This window comes from Acinonyx jubatus, chromosome E4 (genome assembly GCF_027475565.1).
Source record: "Acinonyx jubatus isolate Ajub_Pintada_27869175 chromosome E4, VMU_Ajub_asm_v1.0, whole genome shotgun sequence".
NCBI lineage: Eukaryota > Metazoa > Chordata > Mammalia > Carnivora > Felidae > Acinonyx > Acinonyx jubatus.
In genome coordinates, this window is record NC_069395.1 from 21,506,325 (window position 1) to 21,531,545 (window position 25,221).

The following is a 25,221-nucleotide window of genomic DNA, read 5'->3' on the forward strand; positions in this document are numbered from 1 at the left end:
ATATAAATTTTAGGATTGTTCTAGTTCTGTGAAAAATTATTTTGGTATTTTGATAGGGATTGCATGCAGTGCATAGATTGCTTTGGGAAGTGTAGGCAAAGACATTTTGACAATATTTGCTCTTCCAACCCATGAGTGTGGAGTGTCTTTCCATTTCTTTGTGTCCTTTTCAATTTCTTTCATCAGTGTTTTGTAGTTTTGAGAGTATATGTCTTTCACCTCTTTGGTTAAGTTTATTCCTAGGTATTTTATTATTTTTAGTGCAGTGATAAATGGGATTGTTTACTTAATTTGTCTTTATGCTTCATTATTAGTGAATAGAAATACAATGGATTTCTGCACATGGATTTTGTATCCTACAACTGTACTGAATCCATTTATAAGCTCTAGTAGTTTTTTGGTGACGTATTCTGAGTTTTCTGTATATACTGTCATGTCATCTGCAAGTAGTGAAGATTTTACTCTCTTCTGATTGCTTTTGTTAAGATTTCCAGTTCTGTGTCGAATAAAAGTGCTGAGAGTGGACATCCTTGTCTTGGTCCTGATCTTAGGTGGAAAGCGCTGGTTTCCCCACTGAGTATGTTAGCTGGGGTTTTCATGTAAAGCCTTCACTATGTTGAGGTATGTTCCCTCTGTACCTACTGTGTTGAGGGTTTTTATCATGAATGGATGTTGTATTTTGTCAAATGCTTTTGTTGCATCTATTGAAATGATCATGCAGTTTTTATCCTTTCTCATGTTGATGTGATGTATCACATTGATCAATTTGCAAATATTGAACTACCTTTGCATGCCAGAAATAAATCCCACTTGATGGTTTTGAATGGTTTAAAAATTTTTTTTGTTAATGTTTATTTTTGAAGGAAAGAGAGACAGAACATGAGTGGGGGAGGGGCAGAGAGGGAGGGAGACACAGAATCTGAAGCAGACTCCAGGCTCTAAGCTGCCAGCACAGAACCCAACGTGGGGCCCAAACTCACAAACTGCGAAATCATGACCTGAGCCGGCGTTGTGATCCCTGTGGTATTAGCGAACCAGTATAGGGCTTCCTTAGCCTTGAGTGTAGTCATTATAGGCATTTGACAGAGATGCGGGAGCACTAAACTGTAGGGTGCTTTTCCTTTGTTGTCCCTGAGAAGCTTTGTCAGTGGGAGGAGCCTGAAGTGAGACTAGCGGTCTGCCCCCAGTCTACTGCTGGGTATGCAGTCTGAATCCTGCCTGTGTTTAATCTCCTCTTACCAGCACAGGAGTCATTTGGAGTTAGGCTAGCCCCTGTGGGTGCTGCTTGCACACTGCCAGACTTGCGGCCCTGGTTTGAATGGGCTCTGGCCAAGAGTGTATTAGAAAGCAGGACACGTGGTACTTATGAGGTTTGCACACCAGCAGAGAGGTTGTGCTTCTGAATCAGCCCAGGTGTGCAATTTTAACAAGGCAGGTCTTTCACAGGTGGGGGCCTGCTACCCCTAGGACTGAGGCCTCACAAAGTGTACCTGTAGGGAGTTGGAGCGTTGGGAAGGTTTGTTTTGGTCTTAGTAGGAGGGTACCTTCGGTACCAGGACTGAAGAAAGCCTGACTTAGAAAGGGCAGATCTGCCGAAGCCTAGCACTAGGGAGGGGTTTGGTGTAAGACAGGGAGGGTCAGCCCTGTGCTGGTTTCCATAGGTGGCCTTGTGTTTATGTGGTGGGCTGGGGGAAGGAGATGGCACCTGCCAACCTCTTTGTTCTTGGGGAGTCTCCCAGCAATCTCTGTCCCTCTGAAATGAGTAAACTATTCTTCCTCCTTATGCCAGGTGTTTCTCAAACTGGGGCTTCTGTGTTGTACCTTTGAGAGCTGTTTCTTGTGCTATCTGTTTGAGGGCCTGGACTGAGCTGCTTCTTGGCTACCTGGCTCTTCCAGAGCTGAGCCTGCTGTTACTTAAAGTTCCAGTTTTTAAGTCCCACTGGTTGTAAGAACTCAAGAAATTCAGCCCCTTTGGTTTTCAAAGCAAATGATATGGGGAGTCGTCTTTCCTGTGTGGGCTCACTGGCGTGAGACTGTTTCTCTTTCTTCCTCGGGTTCCTGTGGATAGACCCGTGGGGTCCATTTAGCTCCTCACCATGTCTCTGCCTGTCTTACCCTCTTCATGTGGCCTCTTCTCTACATTTAATTGTAGAGTTTGTTCTGACATTCTTCCAGTAATTTTCTTGGTTATTTATACTGATGTGAGCATTAACTAGTTGTACCCATGGGCACAAGGTAAGATTAGGGTCCTCCTACTTGGCCATCTTCCCAGCCTTCTGTAAATATTAATAAGGTTTTATCTTTGCTTTTTTTTCTTTTGTGAATTGTCCATTTTATGTTCAGATAGTTGGCAACTTATTAATTTATTTTAGCTCTTTACATACCAAGTGTGTTAACATTATTTCATATTTTGTCAGTATGTTTTGCCTCTCAACTTTGATTTTTTTTTTTTTTTTTTTTTGGGAAATGAAGCTTTGTACTCTTATATAGCCAAATCTATCAATCTTGTTTTTAAAGATTCTTCCTTGGTAATCTTAAGTAGAAAGAAACTGCTTATCCAATATATGGTAAATGTTTGCCAAATTTTATTTAGTATTTTGTTTTTATTTTTATTTTAGTTTATTTTTTAAAATATTATTTTGAGAGAGAGTGTGTTTGTGAGTGGAAGAGGGGCAGAGGGAGAGGGAGAGGGAGGGAGGGGAGGGGAGAGAGAGAATCCCAAGCAGGCTCTGTGTTGTCAGCACAGAGCCCGACTTGGGGCTCAATCCCATGAACTGTGAGATCCTGACCTGAGCCAAAATCAAGAGTCGGATGCTTAACCATCCAGGCACCCCAATTTTTATTTTGTTGGTAAATCAAATGTTTGTATACATTCTTAACTGAAGATGTAGATGTAGTTTTTTTCCCCATCTAATTAAATAAGTGTGAATTTATTAATTTATATATTCAGATTTACAATGCTAGTTTCATATCACAATGTCCTATGATTTCTTTTATATACCAGGATCTTATTCTTATTAGGCTCTTTATTTCATTTGTTTGTCCCTTAGGCTAGTATTTTTATCCTACTCCTAAACAGTATTTTGAAAAGTTTTATAGACCCTTGAAAAGAAGTATACTCAGTGCTTATAGGGCTCAAAATTAGACCTCTTAAAGATAAGTGTCTATTAAGTCATCCTTATTAGTTATCGTTTTCTAATTCTCTGCATCCTTATTTTTTCTGACCCCGTGGTCTTTGCCTGAGGATGGCTTGTCCATGCTTCTGTCCGCTTTTTAAAAGCATTTGCTTTATGTAGTTCACTGTTAGGGTGTCTGATAAGTAGCCATTCAGGCCAAATCATTTTTATAGATTGCATTTGTATTAATATAAAACAACCCTCTTTATAACAGAAGATAGCTTTGCCTTGAATTTGACTCTTTCTGATATAGGTGTGGTCATTTTATTGTTCCACCTAATGTATCTTTGACTTTCCTCTTGCTTTTCATTTTCTGTGTATTTTTGTCTTCAGTTGCTGCTTGTGAGTGATATTGTTGTTTACACATTTTTTTTTAAATGGCCTAATTTTTGTGTGTGTATGTTGTCTTCTCTATTTTATGTTCTTAAAATAATAATATGGCACCTTTTTTGGCCTTTTGTTAGACTGTACTTGCTTACCAGCCAGTGAGACTATAAGTCAGTAGCATAATATACAGTCCTAGCAAATAAGAACTCTCCCATATACGTTAGGTCACAGTATTTCCTGGGCAGAAACCTTATTTCTGAGCCTTTTAGTTAAAAAGCTAGACCTATGACAACCCGTATCTCTACCTCGAGAGCAGTTTTATGTTTACGGTCCTTAGTCCTATGCCACTGTCAGAGGCATCTAACGAGTGCGTCTCTACTGGATTGGGGTGCAGTCTTCACTTTCCTCCTTACTGTCTTTTTCTGATACTTAACAATTTAGTACAGAGGAAGCTACAGTTTCTACAGTTTGCAATGTGCATTTCGACCCCTTTCCTCCTGTGTGGGGTCGTGGTACATTACAAACACTTCATCCCAGGATGCATCAACCATGGTTAGCACCTAATACTTCCTGACTTACTGATTTCTCAAGGGTAAAGTTATGAATTTTAAGTGAAGTGAAAAATAATGCCTTAGAGCCCCTTTCTCTGGTTGTCTGAAAAATCTGTATACATGGGTACAAAGATGCAGTACCAAGCCTAGGTGTTGGCTTTGAGTGTGTACTTGGAATAACGTCTTTATGCTGTAGAGCATGCATTGGAGTTAGCTACTGACAATTTCCATTATAGCTTTCCAGATTTCATAATTAGATAATCTTGGGGGGTATTTCAACAACAGGTGTGCTTTCACTCATTCCTAAAACAATTATTTAGTGTATTAAACCACACTTTTTCTGAATCTTTAAATGTATTTTACTAAATAATTCCTCACCAAGCCTCATTGAAAACTGGCACTTGGCCCTTCTCACGTTACCACTATACCTAATGATTAGAAGAGTGGTCTCCCCATATTTTCTTCTCTCCCTAGTGAAGCTTGCCTTGTTTAAAGCTGCCAAGTTAATGTTCTTCTAAAATTCTTGTGGCTTTTACTCCGTGCATCCACCCCAGTTTGGCATGGAAGGCTGCCATCATTTGATTTCAGCCTTTTCCTATGATGCTTTTCTGTTGTACCAGATTGTACTACTATCTGTGCTGTGACATTCCTGTTTTCTACTCCCATGTCTTCACGCCTTGTTCTCTAGCTGGAGTGTAGTTCTTTTTCTGTTGCTGCCAGCTGTAAACATGCCTTTCTGGTCTTCTCTGCTGATCTTAGCAGAACCTACAGAACCTGATTTCTCGGGTGCACACAGACCATTTTCAACTTTGCTGTTCTATAGCTCTCTGTTCTTGTGTGATTCTTGCCTTTGTGTATCTTGAGTTATTACCTGTTTACTCCGCTGTTTTCATCCAACATCTCTATTCCCTCTCTATTCCCTAACTGCCTGGTACCATTTTATAAGTAATTTGTTAGGTTGAAATTGGGACATTTGAAAAGTTTGACCAACTGTGACCATTAATTGCTGTGTGGTTTCAATAGTCACTTAGCCCCTGTGTGCTTCTGTGTGATGCCATAAAAAATGGAAGTGAAAATGGAGCTCACCTGTCTACTCTTCAAGGGTATGATTTTTGCTCTTTGACAGTTTTTCATCAAAATGTTAAAATGAATTCTCCCCCTTCTACTCCATTAGCTACTGTCTGGTAACCTTTCTACATCCTAGGTTGGATTTTCTTATTGTTCCGTTTTCCTTTTGTGCCCTGAATGAGCATCATTGCAGCATAAGAGCTTGTAAATCTCTTTTGGGATTTTGATCCAGTAAAGCTTATGGACCTTCTAAGATCTTATTTTAGACGTGGAAGAAATGAATGATCTAGTCATTAAATTTGAAATTTTTATGTGAAAAGTCAAAGAATTTGTATAAGTACTAACATTAGAAATCCTTTTTCCCCGATTCCAGGTATGTGGAAACACTGTAGTGGAGATTTTACAAAAAGTCCTCTCCAGGGCCTGGGGGATGAGCTGATACTCTGGGGTTGCCTGTTTCCATCCCCATAGCACATGACAAACTGTTCTCCACGTTTTAGTGCTTGAATCACTTCACGTTTTTCTCCTTTACATTCCCTTCACTCATCCTCTGAGGAGACCCTTTATTCAGATTTTTTCTTCCTTTTTTCGAAACTTCTGCATGCTTTTTATATTTTCCCCTAGTGCCCACGTTATTTTTCGTTTTTCTTTTTAGGTGCAGCCGAAGACTCTTCGCAGAATTTCAGAAGTTCTCAGTTCCAATGTTCTCATTAAAGAAAAAATGATAGAGCAAGTGCTTTGATGTATAAATCTTGCTGTTTTCTCTTTGGTACCCTCCCATCCTTTCTATGGGTTTTAGAGCCTACTTTCGCGTTAAGATTTGAGTGTTGGCTATGTGTGTATTATTTTATCAAAATCCAAACTGATACCTATTTAATCCCTAAATGGTGGATCTATAGTAATAAACAATACATGTTAATAATTATTTTCATTGTTTTGTTAGTGATGGCTGCTCAACATCAATGTGCATCACTTTAGAAGATTTGATAAATTAGATGGTTTCTAATTAGGTAGCCTCTCCTCAGTGGATTGATTCTCTCTGATGGGAAGTGAAGATAGAGAACAGCAATGTTTGTTGTGGCAGGTATTTTAAGTGCTTCCTACATGTTATCTTAGTTCATGCCAGATGACATTTTTCAGATAAGAACATGGAAGCAAAGTGGTTGGGATATTCTTTTTATAACTGCTTGGAGACAGTTGGATACAATATAAAAGGGGGAATCTACAGGAGACTGTATTGTATCAAATCTTTTTCTCAAGTTTATATACCTATAGTGGTAGGCCAGACATAATTATTTTAGGAAGTCCTTGACATTGCTTCCAAATTGTCTATTTTGCTTTGTTCATCACTATTGCCTAATAAATGGAGGTCAGGAAAGTGAAACTCCATTCCCTTGACGTCTCAAATCATTCTTCTTTGGTCTAGTGTTTGCTTTCTGTTGATGTAAACATACGAAAGTTGAGAAATCTAGACCACAGCCTGTCTTCTTTCAGACTGAGTCTTTTGGTTTAGTGTGTTCTCAGTGTGGAGACAACTCCCATTAAAATCCTCTAGGGGTGTTTTATCTGTATTCCTGGATGGCCCCTGATTTGTACTGGGCTGGAGTCTTGGTGGTCATTGGTGAAGAGTCTCCTAAAATGAATAAGCAGATTGTTAAAGCACAAAGAACAGAGGTTTAGAAAGTTCCATCATCTCTTTTGCTCTATAATTACGGGTGAAAGAAAAATTCAGTCTAGATATTCCTTGAAATGGTGATAGGACTGTATCAGCTTCTATAGATGGAAAATTAGCTTCTGTTCTTCACTGTTGACCTTGAAAGGGAAGGGAGATGAGAACTAGTATTAAATGAATGACTTTCTTGCCAGCCCCAGGGGCAGTGGGCTCTGTGATAATCGTCTTGAAGCAGGGATCTGAGTCAGGTAAGTCTGAGTCTGTCCTAGTCTGACCTATTCTTTGCCTGACCTTAGTTTTGGGATGCTACAAAGCATCAAGAAGCTGGGGTTGCAGGTAATCCTAATTTTGGTTCATTACCTGGCAGGTAGGAGAGAGGGTGGTAGTGTGGTGGTGGGAGAAACAAATACACAGATATTTCTCCTCCCTTCTTATCTCCTGATAGTAAGTTACTATTTCTAGGAATGTGTGTTTTTTCAGTACTTCCAAAATTTTTTGCAGAATATCATTTATAATATCATTAAAAATATTTTAGCTAATGTCCTCTTTTCATTTCTATTTTTTATTTGTACCTTTTTTTTTCTGGAAGATTCTATGGTCTTGATTTGTGTGCTTAACTCATTAATTCAGCCTTTTATGGGATATAAACAGTAAGGATTTTTAAAATTTCCTTGAGCTCTGTTTTAGCTGCATCCCCCAAATTTTGATATGTAGAATTTTGTGATTCTGTTTTAAATTGTTTTCTAAATATCTTTCTTAGTCAAGTTGGGCTTCCCTAAGAAAATACTACAGACTGGTGATTTAACTGAAATTTTGTCCTGGTTCTGGAGGCTGGAAGTCTGAGATAAGGGTGTCAGCGTGGTTGATTTCTGATGAGGGCTGCCTTCCTGCTGTATTATGTTATTAGGTATATGTATGTTTAGAATTGTATCTTCCTGATTGTTTGAGCAATTATAATTATACATGCATTTTGGCATTTAGTAATGCTTTTTTTAAGTATATTTGCTATTCACTTAGATACATGAGCTAATTTGGTTTACATATCTAGTCTTTTTCCATTCTAACAGTTTATTGGTACTTCACTTTCCAATTTTTTGTCTTTTTTTTTAACCATGTTTCAATTACTTTTTTCTTTCCATTTCTTCCCAGTGGTATTTATTTATAACTTCTATTCCTATTCTTAAAATATGTAAATTTTAAATTCTTTAAATTTTAAATTCTTTAAAATATGTAAAAAATGAAGAGTCTTTGTAGTATATAAAATACTTTGGTCTTGTAAGCCAAAAAAGGAGAACTCACCCCGAGAAATCAGTACACTTAATTATTTAAAGTCAGACTTAAATCAGTATGTCTTATCTCCCTATAAAGGGCCTTTAATTCAGATCTCTTTGCTCCTGATGTATATCCTGTTTTGGTCTATGTTATTTCTATTTTGTTTTCCTTTTAACCCCACTCATCAGGCATTGCTACTGTTGTTACTCAGACGATATTGTTATGTAGGTTTATCCACACATCACTTCCTTTTTCTTCCTTATTATATTTCAGACCCCGTGTCTAAGGTTTATGTTCCATGCCCCCATCCTTCCTGTGATGGATGTCTTAGAGTCTCTTGGTACAGAACTTTATCAGGGTGATGTTCTGAAATACACCACCTTCATCCTCTGTGGCCTCCTTGTTTCTTGATAAGATTTTGTTTTCTTGGGTAAACTGAAAACACATGTATTTTCTTCTTGCTAGTTTCTCAAATTTTTTAAAATGTGGTTTCCTTAAATGAGTAATAGAGGAGTTGACATTGAGCTACAGAAAAACTTTGGCATTAAACAGTTCTCAATCTAAAAGTATTTCACTGTTACCTTTTTCCACCTTAATTTCCTGACAGCATTTTGCTTATGACCTAATTACAAAATCTACTCCTAGGTAATGTCTTGAAGTGGTTCGATAACCTGTCCTAGCATGTCAGAAAATATTAAGTAATTTCAAAACATGGAGGTTTAAAAAAATTGAGAAAGAAGCTATTTTGGCTTCTTAATACCTATGAGAGAAGCTTTTAAAATGCTTTGGATGTGTCTTTGTGCAAAAGTCCTGTTAAAAATGATGAAATAATGGCTAGACCAAAGTCAGTAAGAGCTAACCACAAATGATGAACAGAAATAACTGCTTTTAATTGAGGTGGCATAGCTAAATTGGCATTTTTGTACTCATTTGTATTCTTCAGACATTTGACAGAGTACTACGGCCAACTGTAGGCCTTTTGGGCAGATATGATGCTTACTTTTACCAGGGTTGTACACTGGATTACTATCTCCGCAGATATTCCAACAGGGATGATACTCACCTAGTTTGCCTTTTTCACCACCAGAATTGTGCAATTTTGTTGTTCGTTGTGGTCTTCTGTCTAAATAGAGCAGCAGTATGAAGAACAGTAACTTTGTAACTGTAAAGATAACAAGATGTGACTTGAGAATGTTACATCCTATATCATACACTACATACTTCACTGAATCATAGACACACCCACACGTGCATGCACACATGAAATTGGCAAACTTGAAATGATGTCCAACATGTTTCTGGTGTTAAATTTTAACATCTCTTCACCAGAGAATTGGTGTTACTTTTGGCAACTATGTCTCAGGGAGCTGTCTTCATTCTCGTCCATTTCACATTCTCTCTGCTCTTTCTTCTATATTAGCTTCTGCTGTAGTTCGCAGCGTGGCTTTTTAATACCAGATATTTCTTAATTCTCCACGTGGTTGGCTGAAACCAAATTATAAGACAATAGTGTCCTTCCTTTGTTTCTGAGGCGGTGCTCTGCTGAAGGGTGGCTCTGTTTTCCCCAGGTGGCTTCCCTCTTTCTGGGGGGTGATGGTGGTAGATTCTCCTTGAGTGCTTTTACCCCCCGGTTAGTTGCTACCACATAAACCTAAGAGTCCTCCTCTTGCCTCCTACGACCAAGTAGGTGATTATATCTTTCTAATTTTAGATTCCCAAATGCTTCTTAACTTATCCACTCTTATTTGTTCTATCATTGTTCTTAGTGCTGTGGTTCCCAGAACCCCGGATACAAGGGAATGATTTTAGAGTGAGCTATTCAAAATGCAGTTCTGACCTTCTCATTCCCTGGCTTACTGTTAGAACACCTCTTGAGAAGGACCTATTAAAAAGCAGAAACTCACCATGACTCAGCCCCTGCTTTATTTCTCTAGTGTTTTCTGTTTTTCCTGTTTTTCCTGTCTTGACCAACCTTTGCATTTTATGCTGTAGTGCTTCTAAAATGGTTTTCACCATCTATCAGGCTGCCTTTAATCATGCAATGTTTTCTGTTGGGAATGTCCTTTCTGCCCTTTTTCATCTAATTCCTATTCATCTCTGTAGTCTCAGTTTCTGTATCTTCATCCCTATGAAACCTCCACCTGGAGGCTCCAGACTTCACACTGAGTTAAGTAGCCCTGTGTGTTCCAGGAGCACGCGGGATTGTATGCATAATGTTGAAATGATAGACTTACAGGTCTTTCCCTCCCTCCACACAACATGCTTTTCTGGCATGAGGAGTCTCTCTTATTCACTTGTGTATATCCAGCCTTTCGCATAGTATGTGCATTAAAAATAGCTAAATATGTAATTTCTTACATAGATCTAAGTTGAATCTTATAAAAGACTCCCAATACCATCCAATAGGATCTTCAAATTTATTCACAGGATAACTTCAAAAGATGAAAATTTGCTCCCACTGAGGATATTAAATAGAATATGCTGTACGTTTTGAAGGCAATGTGAAAGGGCAATTTTCGAGAATTTTGAATATGGCTTGCATTGTTAAAATAAACCTCGTATCTCCCCCAGATGACCAATTTCAAGAAGTAAACAGCCATTTAGATGTGTGTTTGTTAAAAAATCTAACAATTTTATGTTTTATCGTTCATCTTTTTTTATAGTTGTACCAACACTTGAGTCTAAGGAAGTGTGATTTGGCAATGTAAGGCTCCAGTGGAATGAGGCCAAACAGGGAGGAAAGGGTAACTTAAATTATTTAAAGATCTGTGAATTATGATCATAATAAAAACCATGAGTTTCCCTGAGGTTGTCATCAGAGTCCAACATCCATTCTGTGCTTTGTCTTTTGTTCTGTCTTAAATCCTTTCCTTCTGCGTTGTGTCTTTGGTTGTGTCTTAATGTCTTTTTTCCCCCTGTTGGTGTGTGTGTGTGTGTGTGTGTGTGTGTGTGTGACTTTATCTCCTGCATTTGAGCAGGTGTGACATCCCCTACACCATTTAGGAAGACAGGGTTGTGTTTAAGAGGACAGGCACAGCTGAAGCATGTTATTAAGTGAAGACTAAAAACTAGTAAGAATGTAAATCATCCAACAAATTGTTCATCATTAATTCTTGATGCCAGTTTGAGGTAGGAGAATAAAAATCTTTACCTCCTACCAAGTGCACTGTGAAAATTCTCAAATTTATTTTGATAGATCTATGTTGCAGTAAATCACACAGGACCACAACTCTTATAAATTAAACAAAAGCGTTACTGAGGCTGGACTTAACAATAATAGGAGATACACTTAGTTTTCTTTTATGTTTTACGGTAGTACATAAATTTGCTGGTAAGAGACCTGGTTCTCAGTTATCTAAAGAAAGGAAACAGAAGATATCTGGCCAAAGTAAAGTTCTAAAAAAACCTATTTTCACGGACTTCTAGATAAATCCTTGCTTGTATGAGAAGATTCTGGTTGCTTCCTGAAGATTTGTAGGTTTCCAGTGACATTCTACAGCTGAGGGTTTAGTGGGGGAACTGTTCCATTAAGGCATAACTTTCCTGAGGTAAAACGATGCACACTGAGTTGAGAAGATACGGGAGTATGTGTGGGGTGTGTGTGTATGTGATTTTCTGTCCCTTTCTAAGGGGACCGATGAACTTGCTGAGGCTATTGCAGTATGACACTAAGTGATTGGAATTGGGGGGTGGGGTGGAATCAGTTAACTGGTTATTTTCTATAGCCCAAACAGTTCTTTTTTTTTTTTTTTTTTTTTGTTGTACCTGAACCTTGATCTAGTTGCACTGATTAGACTTGTTAATGGAAGTTCTAGTACAAAACACCCATTGTATATCATGGAGAGTATAGAATCACCAGAATGGTATGGAGTATAGTAGTATAGAGTATAGTATAGTATAGTATATAGTAGTATAGAGTATAGAGTATAGAGTATAGTATACAGTAGTATAGAGTATAGTAGAGAGTATAGAAATCAGGAACTCATGGGTTTCCTTAATGTAAAGACAGATCACTGGGTGGACTTTGGTAGGATAGAACCTCTCACTGACTTTAAGCCTGCTGCAGAAGTGCTGGTGCCTGCGTTTTCTTAAACACAAACATCGTTGATTGGATTTTCAGAGGATTTTCAATCTGTGTGGTGTTCAGTTCGGAGTCTTTAATGAGAACTCGTCTCATATGAGAAATCTAAAATGGAGACAGACTAACTGTATCACAAATTTTATCCTGCAGTGAAAGGAAAGCTCATGTACATAAAGGGAAAGCCTATCTTTTTTTGGTCTCTGTTGTTGTTGCCTGGCAGAGAGGAGTGGAAGAGGTCATGTAGCAGTCAATGAACAAAATCGTCTGTTATTTAAAATTTTTTTTCAATCTTTATTTTTGAGAGAGAGAGAGAGAGTGAGTGAGCGTGAGCAGAGGAGGGGTAGAGAGAGAGGTAGACACAGAATCTGAAGCAGGCTCCAGGCTCAGAGCTGTCAGCACGGAGCCTGATGTGGGGCTCGAACCCACAAACCACAAGATCATGATCTGAGCTGAAGTTGGATGCTTAACTGACAGAGCCATACAGGCGCCCCAATCATCTGTTATTTTAAATGTAGGAGGATTATGAGACAAATTGTGCCTTACATGAATGGCTTCCCCACGCCCCCCCACCCCCACCCCTGCACTGTAATTACTATCTGGGTGTTTGACCAACATTTCTTGAGTTTATTTTGGGGATTGAATACAACAGCAATGCAAACCTGCAACCATAGTGTAGTGCCCAGAGACCAAATTTTGTGTGGAAATAATGCACAACAGGGAAATAAAGCTGAGTGAGTGGGATGAAATCCTCTTTTCAGAAAAGTAATCTTTAACTTATTAAAGTTTTTAAACTCCTAAGTTTTTGATGAGCTTGTTTTAAAATCTGTGGGGGGAAAATTAACAGCCTAAAATGCTGACAGCATTAAAAAAACAGCAAGAAACACTTGATTCCTCAAAGACTCCTTCCCTCACCCCTCAAATAGTTTGATTTTCCTATTTATCTTCTTTGTACTTTGATAAAAAAGAAGAGAACCCTTTGAGAGGACAATTTTGAGGTCTTAATCCATACTTCTTTCCAGTTTATCTTTTACATTCAAAATAAACACCTTTAAAAGAATCCTTTTTGGTACTAGAGAGCTAAATGCTAAGCTTAGGTATCAGCAGCTAATTAGCTTCACATCTAGGGGGGATTGTCAATGAACTCCATCTCCTGAATATTTATTGAAGGATTTGTGAAGAATAAGCTATTTTCAGAAAACTAGAGCCTATTGCCAGTCAGTTGAATGGGAGGAGACATGTACACGGCCCATCACAAACCTGACTTAGAGATTTAAACAATAAAATTCAATCTCTGCATCGTAGTGAGAGCACGCCATCTCTGTCTCATGTTGAATGTTGTTCATTTCAACATCTTAACTGACTTCTCTTTTTGAAGAAATTGGACAACATGCTCTGGAAGTCCTGTGCCAGTTGTGGTGTTCTTGAATCACACTATGGCTTTTGTCACCTGCTTTGCTGTTCTTCTGTGCCATCTTGGGCTAGGAAAGTGTGCCATTGTGTCTTAGGGAACCCTCAAAATGGGTGAACTGCTACACGTAATCTGTAATTTTGGTGTGGTGGGACTGTGTGGTCTCTTACGGACCTTGTTAATGCCTAGAGTTTCTATACTGCCCTCCACCTCTACCCCTGCCTTTGCCAAGGCCACTGCTGGTATCTTCATAGCCTCCTGCACACTTCCCGCTGCTGCTTTGCCAACAAAATTGCCACCTGTTCCAGCACAACCAGTTGCACCAAGGCTGTCATAGCGTCTGATGCCAGCTGCCTTCAGTAGTGATGTTGCCAATGCTGTTCTGTCCTCAGAGGGGCCTCTCACCTTTTTTCATTTTAGCAGAAAGACCCAAGTCAAAATTACCATGAAAACCAATCTAGAACATACTTGTTCCCTGGGGACTCACGTAGCTTTAGTAGCGTACTTTGTATTTTCCTGATCTGGGAGCTGAGAATTCAGAGGATCTTGACATCTTAGGTTTTCCATAATCCTCTTATTGGGCCATGTCCTGCTTCCTCACCAGTCTGAGGAAAGTTGGTGAGTACGGAGAAGAGATACCCAGAGGCACAACCTTACCATCAATTGAATTCGATTAATCCCGAGTAAGCTCGAGATTCAAGTTTACTGGTGAGGGAAACAGAGTCCTTGATATTCCTCCTGCTGATTAGGGTGCAGGAAGAGAAGCACAAAAAGAGGTAACATCAGTGTGTCCAGCAGGGGATCAGGGACTACATGCTCAAGCAAAACCAGGAATTCCTGGGGATTGTTTTTTTGGGAGATAAGTGGGAAAATTTTAAACTCAAGCCCAAGTTTCTAACTTACAGAATTGATGGAGATCTCAACAGTAGTAGAAAACCAGAAAGAGGAGTAAGTTAAGAGAATGTGCATTTAAACCTGCTAATTTTTTGTTTTCCATGGGATATAAGGATAAATATATCTGGGAGGAATCAGGAAACTCTTGGGGAGGCTAGGTTACATATATATCTTTGGGGAAAAAATAGAAGTGATAGAATGGGCAAGACTCTGAATTTAGGAAGGATAAGGTGATGAAATATGAGGAGAGAAAGAGGGACTTAGATTTTTATGGAAGAAGGATGAAACCATGGGTAGAAAAATAAGAATGACAGGTAAAGTTGAGATAGTAATGCCATGGAAATGATTGGGGGAAGAGTGTTTTAGGAAGAAAGGAATGATGATCAGATCATGTGTAGACATCAAGAATAATAGCTGGTATGAAAACTGTTATTTGATAATTAATGTCACATTTCTTAGAGTTAGTTCATTAGAGTGCTGATAACCAAACCTCTATTACAGTGAAGAGCCAAGTTGATAATAAGGCAAACAGAGTGCACCCACATGTATTATGCAAGGTTTTAAAAATGTTTTATGGGATTTTTTTTTCTCGAGTGTGTTAAGGTTATAATCACACAATTGTGCAAAGATGCAGGGAGAAAAATGTTGACTGCAGCATTGTTGACAATAGTGGACAATTGGACAAGTGGTTAGAAAACAATTAGTTTAACCAATACCAGAGATTTGGTTAAATACTCTATACTGTCAAATAAAATAGAACCATTTTAATGGTGATGATGATTTTCTTTAATTCACATGGAAAATACTTGTCAGACCTACGTTTACAGTTTATGATCAATGTTTATTAAAGATATTATGTGTTGGTGAATACCTTTAAATGTTGGTTATTACTGGGTGGTGAGATAATACAGTTTTCTCTTTAACTTTCTATTTTGTAATTTTTAAGTAACAATGGTTACTATTATAATAAAAACATGTGAATGGATGTAAGACAATAGCCCGAAGAGAGATCAGTGACTAAATGAATTCAAGATGGAGAGGATTTGGGGCTTGGGAAATTGGGCACAGATCTAGTCAAGAAGAAAAAGGAAATGTGAGGGAGAAACACAAAGATGAAGAGGAATAACTTGATGAAGCAAGATTCTGAAAAAATGTGCAGAGGGCAGGGCTCAGGTTGAATTTAATTCCAGAAAGGAGGAAAATTTCTTCCAAAGTTCAAGGAAAAAGAGATCAGCTGACTAAAAATGTGGAAACATTTTTATTTTGACATGGACAGATGAAAAATTGAGGTAGCACACGTGAGATGGACTGTCTAAAATTTTTAAGATGAAGTTCTGAGCTAACGGTAAGAGGATATGGAGACTTGAAAGAAATCAAGATCCTTTGGGATGCAGAATCACCATAGAGAAGCAGTGACGGAGGAAAAATGTGTGTATGGCTGCCATTGGACAGCCTGAATTTGCAGTATAAAATTTTAATGCCTTTAGGTGTTAATAGAGTTAAAGCCAGTCTTCTCCTCTATGTCAGCTTTAGAGTCCAGAAAAGTGAAGGACTACTTCTGCGCTAATCACAAGTGATACTGAGCTGCTATTGATGCAAACACTGTTTGGGAATAAAAAAAAAATACGCTGACAAAGCTAGATGAAAGCATAGATACTCTTAATCAAGTACAGAAACTGTGTCATCACAGAATACATTTTTTAAGAACATAGACCTATCATTCCTGATAGTAGGTATTTTATTAGGCTACTAAGTTCTTGGAATCTTCTGCAGCTTTTACAACCAAACTTGCTTGGCTGGGTTTCCTAGTTTTGCTTCCCACATCCTTGCAACGTTTCGTTAGCTTGAATTGGGGGGTGGCTTTGTCTCTTGACTTTGGAAGAATTGGTAGGAAGGGGTTTCTCCTGCCTCCCTTAATGGGATTCAGGTTAGGAAGGTCACTCAAGGGCATTTTCAATATTTTTGAATTCTGTGGGGAAAATTAACCTGGTTTAAATATATCGATAGGCAGTTAATCAGCTGTTGGCACACATTTTCATTTCCTGTCAGTTTATAACACACAGACTTTTCTTAGAAGAAGTGCTGCGTTGTAGAAGAGCTAAGACTGATAGTCCGAAGTCATTCTGGGTTGTAAATGGAAAGGGGGCAGAGCAGGAAGCATAAAGATTAAAGGGAAGATGGAATGACTTTTTTCATCCTGTCAAATGACTGTTTATATTGGGCAATACTGCAGGCTTGTAGGTTCAGCTTGGAAGTTCTTCAAATCAGAGAAGCCATTTAATACATAATAGAGAACTGTACCGGCAAGTCATTTATAAAAATGAAAACATTTCCTATCTGCTTTTTCACAGAACACGTTTCTCACTTCTGAGACATGGCTGTTTTTTGCTCAGATCAAGGAAATACGAACTACTGGAGCTCCATGTTCCATAAATTAAAGACGTTAGAAGTGTCTATTTAGTTTGTTTTGATATATACATTTGGTTATAAGCATTCAATTAAACATGCATTTATTTGTATCTGACAATCATTGACCCCTGATTACATATTCAGTTGGTGAGATTATACACTCAATTGAAAAGTCTGATAGCTTTAAATCATAAAGTCTTCTAGATCCTGCTCCTGGCAACCGTCTTGGGCTGAAAGGACAAAATAAGTTTTTACACACAGTGCTCCTTTATTTTAATTGAATCCATTACTAAAGGTGTTAGAATAACAGTTCTTGTTTTAAGTTTGATCATTTGATACCCAGGGTAAATTGACGTTCTCAAGGTCAAGAACAAGTTTGAGTAACTAGAATAAACATTTCCTTTCTGGATGGCAGCTTGGTCTGTTGTGACGTCTTCTGATACTTTGTGCTAACTCTGCATTTTTTAGGACTTGGGCTTGTCTGAGGGTAACAGTGAAAGAAAAAGGAACAGGAGGCAATCAGGTGCTGCTACATGTAAGGATGTTAAGACTGGGGTTGAGAGAGGGCATAGCTTCAGTGTCTGCTTAAGTTAGTTTCTCTGAAGTTCACTTTTTTTTCTATCTGTAAAACAGGGTACCACAATAACTTCCTGTTAAGATTTTGTCATTTCATTTACCTTTCCTTTTCCCTCACCCCTCTCGTACATGCACATATACATATAAGTCTTTCTAAGAAGTTATTAGGAAAAATAGTTTGCATAACTGTAGAACAGCTGCTATTAAAAGGTGAGGTCTTTGGTTGAATGCCATATTAAAGCACTGAGTGAATTCAGTCTTTTCTTAACATCAAGACCACCAGACGACTATTCCCCCCTCCCTTTGGTGGTGACTTACACAGTAGCATTGTAAATGCAAGCTCTGTGGTAGGCAAATTGATTCTGAAAATACAATTCTTTTACTAAATGTTCTTCCAGCTTGTTTTATAAATTTACTTAGTTGGAATAGGAAAACAACTTTTTTTGTCGTTGATTTACAATGATTTCTTCAATCTCTGCGTTTATGCTTGAGAGATACTTTTTTTTTCCTTAGCGAAAGGGCGTCAAATATTTTTTAATCAACAGATTCATTCATTCATTCAATGTAGGTATAATACCTCTTCTTTTAGGCACGTGTTAAACATTCAGATTTAAGATTTCAACGGCAAGGCAGTTGTGTAAACATGAAATGACTGTGCCCCCGTAGTCATAGCCATAATGAACCTATGAAAGGGCTGTTTAAACTAAAGAGTATATTGAATGACTCAGTCTGAGGAGTTTGAGAAGGATTCATGGATGAGTTGACATTTGGCTGAATTAAAGAATGAGCAAAATTTAGTCAGGAATGGTGGGAATAATTTTTGAAAGAGTATAGTTTTAAAAAGCACAATATATTCAGTAATGCCAAATAATTTTTTTGTGATGTGTAGGGTAAAATGAGATTACTGAAATGGATGAGAGTAGTAGGGCTATGGGTATAAATTACACTTAGTGAAAATTTTAAATTAAGTAGCAACTTATAAGGTACCATATAATTAGGTTTAGTTTCTTGGTTCCCCTGAAAACAGTAGACTTAAGTGTTTCTGGACTTTGATCTAGGACCTGACAAAAATAAAGATCTATTGACGATCGAATAGTATGTGTGTTTTATTTTGATTGGCCTTAGTTGGCAAATTTGGGGTGTGGGGTGTACCTGTAAAGATTTATTAATTCATTGGGTGTATTTGGTACTCTAACTTAATTATATAGATCAGGACACTAGGATGGGACTCTAGGCTCTGCCACTTACTGTGTGACCAAGACTAGTCATTTAACTTCTCTGAGGGCTTACTTCTCTGAGTAAGCAAGCAAAACCAATAACGTTTTGCTTGCTTACTTTGACTCTTGAAGTGTTCTTTACTTGAATCCATCCAGTGGATCGCATGGGCTGGTGAGAGCTAATAATGGCCATCTCTCTTCAGCTTCATGTTTAGTGATGTTCTAGTGGTAGCCTGAAATTGGACACAGTGGGAATATTTACATTACAGAAATGATTAAACGCTATACCTCAGATACACCTCATTTATAAATGGAAAGCTGGTTTATATTCATACTACTCATCCATTTTTGCATTGTCTGGCCTACAAATCAACGTTTAACTCTTACAATACAAGAAGACAAAAGAAAATGGACTCAAATTCTTTACTCTGTTTATGGCAGTGTTGTAGCCTACAAGTGCCGATTTGGATCTAACTTGAATTTTTCTTTACATGCCATTGATTTTTCAAAAAACAGTTCTAAGGCAAAGGTTTTCTTCTCTCATATGAAGGGATTTGTGTGTGACTGTGCTGTTTAAACCAGGGATTATTCATTTGCATGCAAGAGAAATTCACTGCATCTTGCTTAAATGAAAGAGATATTTTTTTGTTTAAAAAAAGGTAAACCACGAAAATCAAGAATATATGTGTTCCAAAACAGGGATGTGGGATGTAGTGATGCAGGTACAAATGATACTTGTAGGTTTAATTTATACCACATCCTTGGAACTGGGAAGCTATTCTTCCCATCTTGCTTCTTCCCCCCACCCCACCAAAGGATAGGTTTTCTAGTCTGCTTTTCTATTGATATCTGTACCATTCTTTTGTATTTCCTTGTTTGTTGGCTTTCTGTACTTACTCATCAGAAGAGATATGACCCAAAATACTATTTCATTCTTCAATATTCATGTCTCTACCATAAGTAACCACTCTGTGTCTTAAGTAGGTTTAAATGCTTAAAATTTTTTTTAGTGTTTATTTTTGAGAGAGAGTGTGAGCAGGGGAGGGGCAGAGAGAGAGGGAGACACAGAATCTGAAGCAGACTCCAGGCTCAGAGCTGTCAGCACAGAGCCTGATGCGGGGCTCAAACTCACAGACCATGAGATCATGACCCAGGCTGAAGTCGGACCCTTAACCAATGGAGCCACCCAGGTGCCCCATAAATTGAGAGAGAATGGACTCAGTGCAGCTTGTGGCTATGACCTCCTTGTGCCACAGTCCCACACCTGGTTCGCTGTGTCATGGCCACAAGAACGGGGGTCCTGAAATACTCCTATATCTAAGCTCTCTTGGCAGGTCCTGTAGGTGGGGGCTGATTCTGGAGTAGCGGTAATGGCTTAGGCAGATACCCCCAAACTTGTTTAGTAAAATTTTAGCTAAATGATACGTTCTCGTATCCTAATTTGATTAGGATCTGAAATCCTAATTTCCTTCTGAGAGTACACTAATAGATGAATGTGTTACATTTATTTCTATATTTAGCAACCCATCCAAATAGGAAAAGTAACTGATAATGCTTTGCATTCTTCCCAACATATCAAATTATTATGATTTACTTGATTGTCATCACACATCGGAAATGTTTTCCTTTATTGTTTTCAAAGTGCTTTTTATATTCTAGAATTACAAAGTGACCTAATTAACTGAAAAACTATATAATCAGCTTTTTAAAAATCCATAAAGGGAAACATAAGCATAGTAACCCAAGAAATAATGAAGTATAAATTAATAATACAGAGCAGTGGGAAACATACCTAATAAATAGTATTAGTTCAAAAATAGAAATTTCATGTTTCCTGTACTAGCACATAATTTTTCAAATAATATTTCTTTCTTGCTGATAGAGATCTAGTTTGGATTTATTTCTCTGCTGAAATAAATGTGAAAAACTGCCAAAATGCTCTGAAGTTTTTCACCTTGGTTTTCATCACTGAGACTGTAAAAATATCATTTTCTTTTCCTAAAGGAGCTTTTGAGGCAAAGCACCACAATATGGCCATTTTTAGAAGACCACATTTCAGAAGGTTGGCCAGAGAAGGTTGGTGACCTGAGGCAAATATTTCAATACATAGCTTTCTTTCAAATTATATTTATATGGGTCTCATCATTGTTTTACTTCAGACTAAGTGGCTTTTTAATCATTGGGTTTTTAAAATAAAGAAAAAACACAAACACTTCAAAGTGTTGAAAATGGTGGTGTTTCTGGAGAAGGGAGGTCTTGAAGACAGCCAGCTGCTGGTGTGCCAGGGGCCAGGCTCAGTAGCAGAGAGCATGAGTGTGCGGCTTGTAGAATCTCAGAAATGTGGAGGTGGTCCAGAGGCAAAGCAAGGGTCTGGCACAGGCTTATGCTCTTCCGTGGTTTGGTTCCGTGTTGTGTTACCTCTAATCTCACGCTTCCTGTCATCTTTAAAAGTTACTCCATTCCATTAGGAGCAGATGAGTTTGCGTATGCAAGAGTGTCCTCCCTTCCCTCTGCAGGGAAACACAAAGTGATTGCGATGGCATTTGACTTGCATGCTTTCCTACTGAGGGAGAAGGTTTTTGAGCATGGCATTTAGAGAGAGAGGAGGACAAAGTAGGATAAGCTATGCCAGAAAGAGCGGTGAAGCAGATCTAATATTTCTCCAAGGGAATGTTTTCGTGTATTTTCCAGAGGTGGAGTTTAGCTTGGGTGACACAGGCGGTTGCCTCGAGTGCTTGGCTCTCTCCTCCTGCTGCCTTGCAGGGAATGCTGTGTTCCAGGTGCTGAAGGGGAGGCTCTTCCTCTGGCTGGGGGGGCTGGTGGGGGGAGAGGGGAGCATTGTGTACCCAGTGGCTGCTGATGGGAGCAGATAGGAGTTTGAGCCCAAGAGACATTTCTTTTCATATTTGTTTCTTGTTACCAGCTTTAAGGAAGTTACAGATCTATATATAAAAATCTTTGCTGAAAGCCCAGAATTGCTACCTCTGTGAGCAAACCGTGAAAGTGGGGCTTGAGTGTTAGGGGGGAGGAAAGAAAAAGATGCTCAGAATTAAAGTTTTCCTTCTCTCTCTCTCTCTCTTTTTGCTTTTTCAGGAAAGGGAATGAATTAGAAGTGGCTTTCAATTTTTCTTCCATCAGAAGTACTGAAAACATTAAAAACCCCTTAGAAACTGGACAGTAATTTTTATTTCTCCATCTCAAGTTACGTGCACAATACACAGGACATGTGGTGATTAACAAGGCACACACGGTGGAGGAACTTAGACTCTATCAGAAACATGGGCTTAAAGCCATAGTGTAAGTGAAGATTACAGGATGAGGTGTTGGGAGGAGGAGAGGATGCAGCCACAGCATTTAGTGGGTGGTCCTTTGCCTCCTGTAGAGTCCAAGAAAGCCTCTCTGAGTAAGTGGTATTGCAGCTGAGAGGAGGAGTGGGGGGGGGGGGGCGGATGTTAGGTAAAAGGAAAGCGTTGGGTCAGAGGGAGCCATGTGTGAAATTTGGGAGCAAGGCGATGTGGTGCACTCAGAATCTTTGGCATTTAGCCCATTAAGGAAATAGCAGGAGAGGTGACAGAAGCTGACTGAGGTCCCATTAAGAGGTTTGGATTTTATCCCAGGGACAATGGGGAGCTTCTGAAGGGATTTAATCAGGGGTACATGATGACTGAATTTTTTAGAATATCATTCTGTTTACTGTATGGGGAATGCCTGGAATGAGTCGGAGAGGCTTTACAGTGGCTGAGAGTGCAAAAAACAGGGGTCTGTGGCTGTGATGGAAGTGAGGAGGCAGACAGATTATAGAGAGGTATTTATAGGCATAATTCACAAGATTCGGTGCAAAAGATGGGGAAGAGGGAGGCTTCTTCCAAATTTGCTGGCTGGCCCCAAACCTGCTGAGAGCAAATGATGTGGGTTGCCGTCTTTTTCTTGGTATTGCCTCTGTCTGGAATGCTTAGAACATGTTATACGTTTCTTTATTTTTATTATAGAAATGAATGACTAATGGCCTAGGGCTCTTTGGGACTTCTCATGTCCTCATATCTCACCTGTATCATCCCCACTGGTGGGCCTGTTTAGAGATAAGACTTCTCTAGTCCTGCTTCCTTCAGTAACTCGCTCAAGTTCATTTAATGGGTCAGTGCTGGAGCTGGGACTGAAGCTCAGATCTCCTTGATTGCAAAGGTTTTGCCTTTGTAAGCACAAAAAATGTACTCAGAGCCCATTACATGACACAATCCCTGACAGGTATCTGTATTCATCATCTCATCTGGCCTTCTTAGTCCCCTTATGAGGTGGATATTGCTGTGTTCCCCAATTTACAGATAAGGCAAAATTGGCTCCAAGAATAGAAAATTATTGCCCATGTTTCTATAGGATAAGGAGATGAATTGTGCTTTCCAGACTCCATAACTGAGTCTTTTAACAGTTATCTATTTAGTCAATTGTAAAGTGCCCAATGAAGGAAAGTCCTGTTTTATATCCAGTTAGAGCTGTGGTTCTTCTCATTTCAACATCTATATAATCTAGCGCAGTGCATCTTAAACATAGAGAAGAACATACGGGTGGGATTTTGTCCACAGGGCTCTTATGTGCATGTTCGAGTACGTAAGAGTGTTTATTCTAGAGGCAGCTGAGTGGAATTTTAAAGTTTCCTTTTAGAGGACAATCTCTCTTCATTTTGTACTTAGGGAAATCTCTTGATAACCTCTATGTACTGATGACATTGAGTAAGTATTTAGAAGGAATCTGCTGATAAAACCAAATTGAGATACTCGAAGTAAACGTGAGTATATTTAGCTCACAGGGTAATGAAACATTTCATGGGAACTGTAATTCTGTGGCTATGACTTGCTTGAGCCTAGTGAGCTCTGTTGTTTGAGAGTGAATTACTTGCATCACAACTGTTGTGCTTCTCCAGGCTACGTGCCTGATGCTCCTCAGGAACTCTGACAGAGCTGGGGAGCTTGGGCTCTAATCCTGCTCATGGTCCCAGGGTCCTCCCTCAAAATCTAGCTTCTACAATGGGAGAGCGATGAGAGAGGAAACAAGTTTATGCAGAATATAGTTTCTCCTTGTGCTGTAGCCTCCTTCTCTAATTTACTCATCTATTCTCTTTATCTTACCACCACCTTTTTGAATTTTTATGAAATGATCGCCTTAGCCTGTGGTTCTGGCAAAAAGACCTACAGTTGCCAGCAAATAACTTTGCAAGGTCCATTCATCCTTCCTGCTGGACAAGAGTGGTTTACTAAATGGCACCTTAGTGTCTAATTTTCCTAAATACCTAGTTTATAGCAAAAGAGATCAGGAGCAGAAATTTTCACCTGATCCTGTCCTGTACTCCACTTCAACTTCATGGTCGGTGAATATTGTCGTGTTCTGTTGTTGCCAATGAAGGAAGATGTTGATGCAGATCGCTAACATCACAAGAAAAACCGTGCAGTTGAATTAGTTTATAGATGCACACTGCCCTCAGGAATCATGGCAGAGATGTGTGAAAGGATTAAAAACTGTGGCCCTGACCCAGCAGAGTGATGGGGAGGGTCTTGAAGGATCGGTGGTCAGAGTTTTATGGGGAGTGACTTTATAGGAGAATTTTTTTCTCTGCCTGCATTTTGCTCCCCACGACATCATGGGAACATAGATGCCATCCTTATGTACTGTAGACATTAATGGGGAAATGACCTATTACTCTTTGACAAAAATGCTCTTGTGGTGATCTAATCTGATGATGGTATCATGTTAAAGTTTTGATTTTTGAGCTACTGGTAACCAAACTGCAGGGTTTCTTGCCTCTGTAACTAAAATAGTTTGCAAAAAGATAACGGGTTGCAATTGCTTGAAAAATGGGGCACGGGAAGAAGTGAAGTATATCCAAGGCAGTCAATTTTTTATGACTTTTGGTTAGTTTCTAGAATTCCCAAGAGCAATTTATATAATAGAAAGAACTCACTCATGTGTCGTTTTGGCATAGGTTTTGACCACAACATGATTTGAAAAAACAGACCATGAGCTGGGCCTAACCTAAACTACAAATTCTTTTGTAAAAACACATTCTCAATTTCTCAATGTCTCAATCTCTCTCTCTCTCTCTCTCTCCATCTCTCCATCCCCCCCACCCCCACCCCCTTTCCACTCATAATACTCCCAGTACGTCTCTACACACTGTTAATTTGGCTACAAACTAAAAATATACACTAAAGCAGATTAAAAACTTACCTTGCTATTACATTCAGATGATTGCTTTTATTTCTGAATCTTATCACAGGTTCTATTTCTTTACAGGGTTTTTTCTTACTCCATTGGATGCTTTTTTTAAAGTCTTTCATGTCAGTCTGTAGCTCCCTCTGTCTTATCTGTAGGTCTGTCACGAGAATCTTCCCTTAAGTTTCTTTCCATTCTGTCACATACCCTGACTGTGCTATATCTGGCACATACACAGGCACCCGTGTGTGCACAATAGTAGCTGCTGCTATTAGAGGCTCTGGTGATAGAATGTGCTATGTTGACATAGGACGATCATGACTAAACCAGTATTCTTTGGCCCTTCTTCCCCTGGTCCTCATTCTA

At 38.9% G+C, this 25,221-nt stretch overlaps 2 long non-coding RNA genes across 3 annotated transcripts in view; one reads left to right on the top strand and one right to left on the bottom strand.

The window, feature by feature from the left end:
- LOC128313079 (uncharacterized) overlaps window positions 1-25,221 on the top strand; it is a 549,707-nt gene that overhangs the window by 92,102 nt on the left and 432,384 nt on the right. The gene's annotated exons all lie outside the window — the stretch shown is intronic.
- On the bottom strand, window positions 5,376-25,165 carry LOC113603980 (uncharacterized). The gene is made up of 3 exons (XR_003425799.2): window positions 24,871-25,165; window positions 9,130-9,228; window positions 5,376-6,755 (listed from the first exon to the last, which is right to left on the bottom strand). It is a non-coding gene; the product is annotated as an uncharacterized LOC113603980 (long non-coding RNA).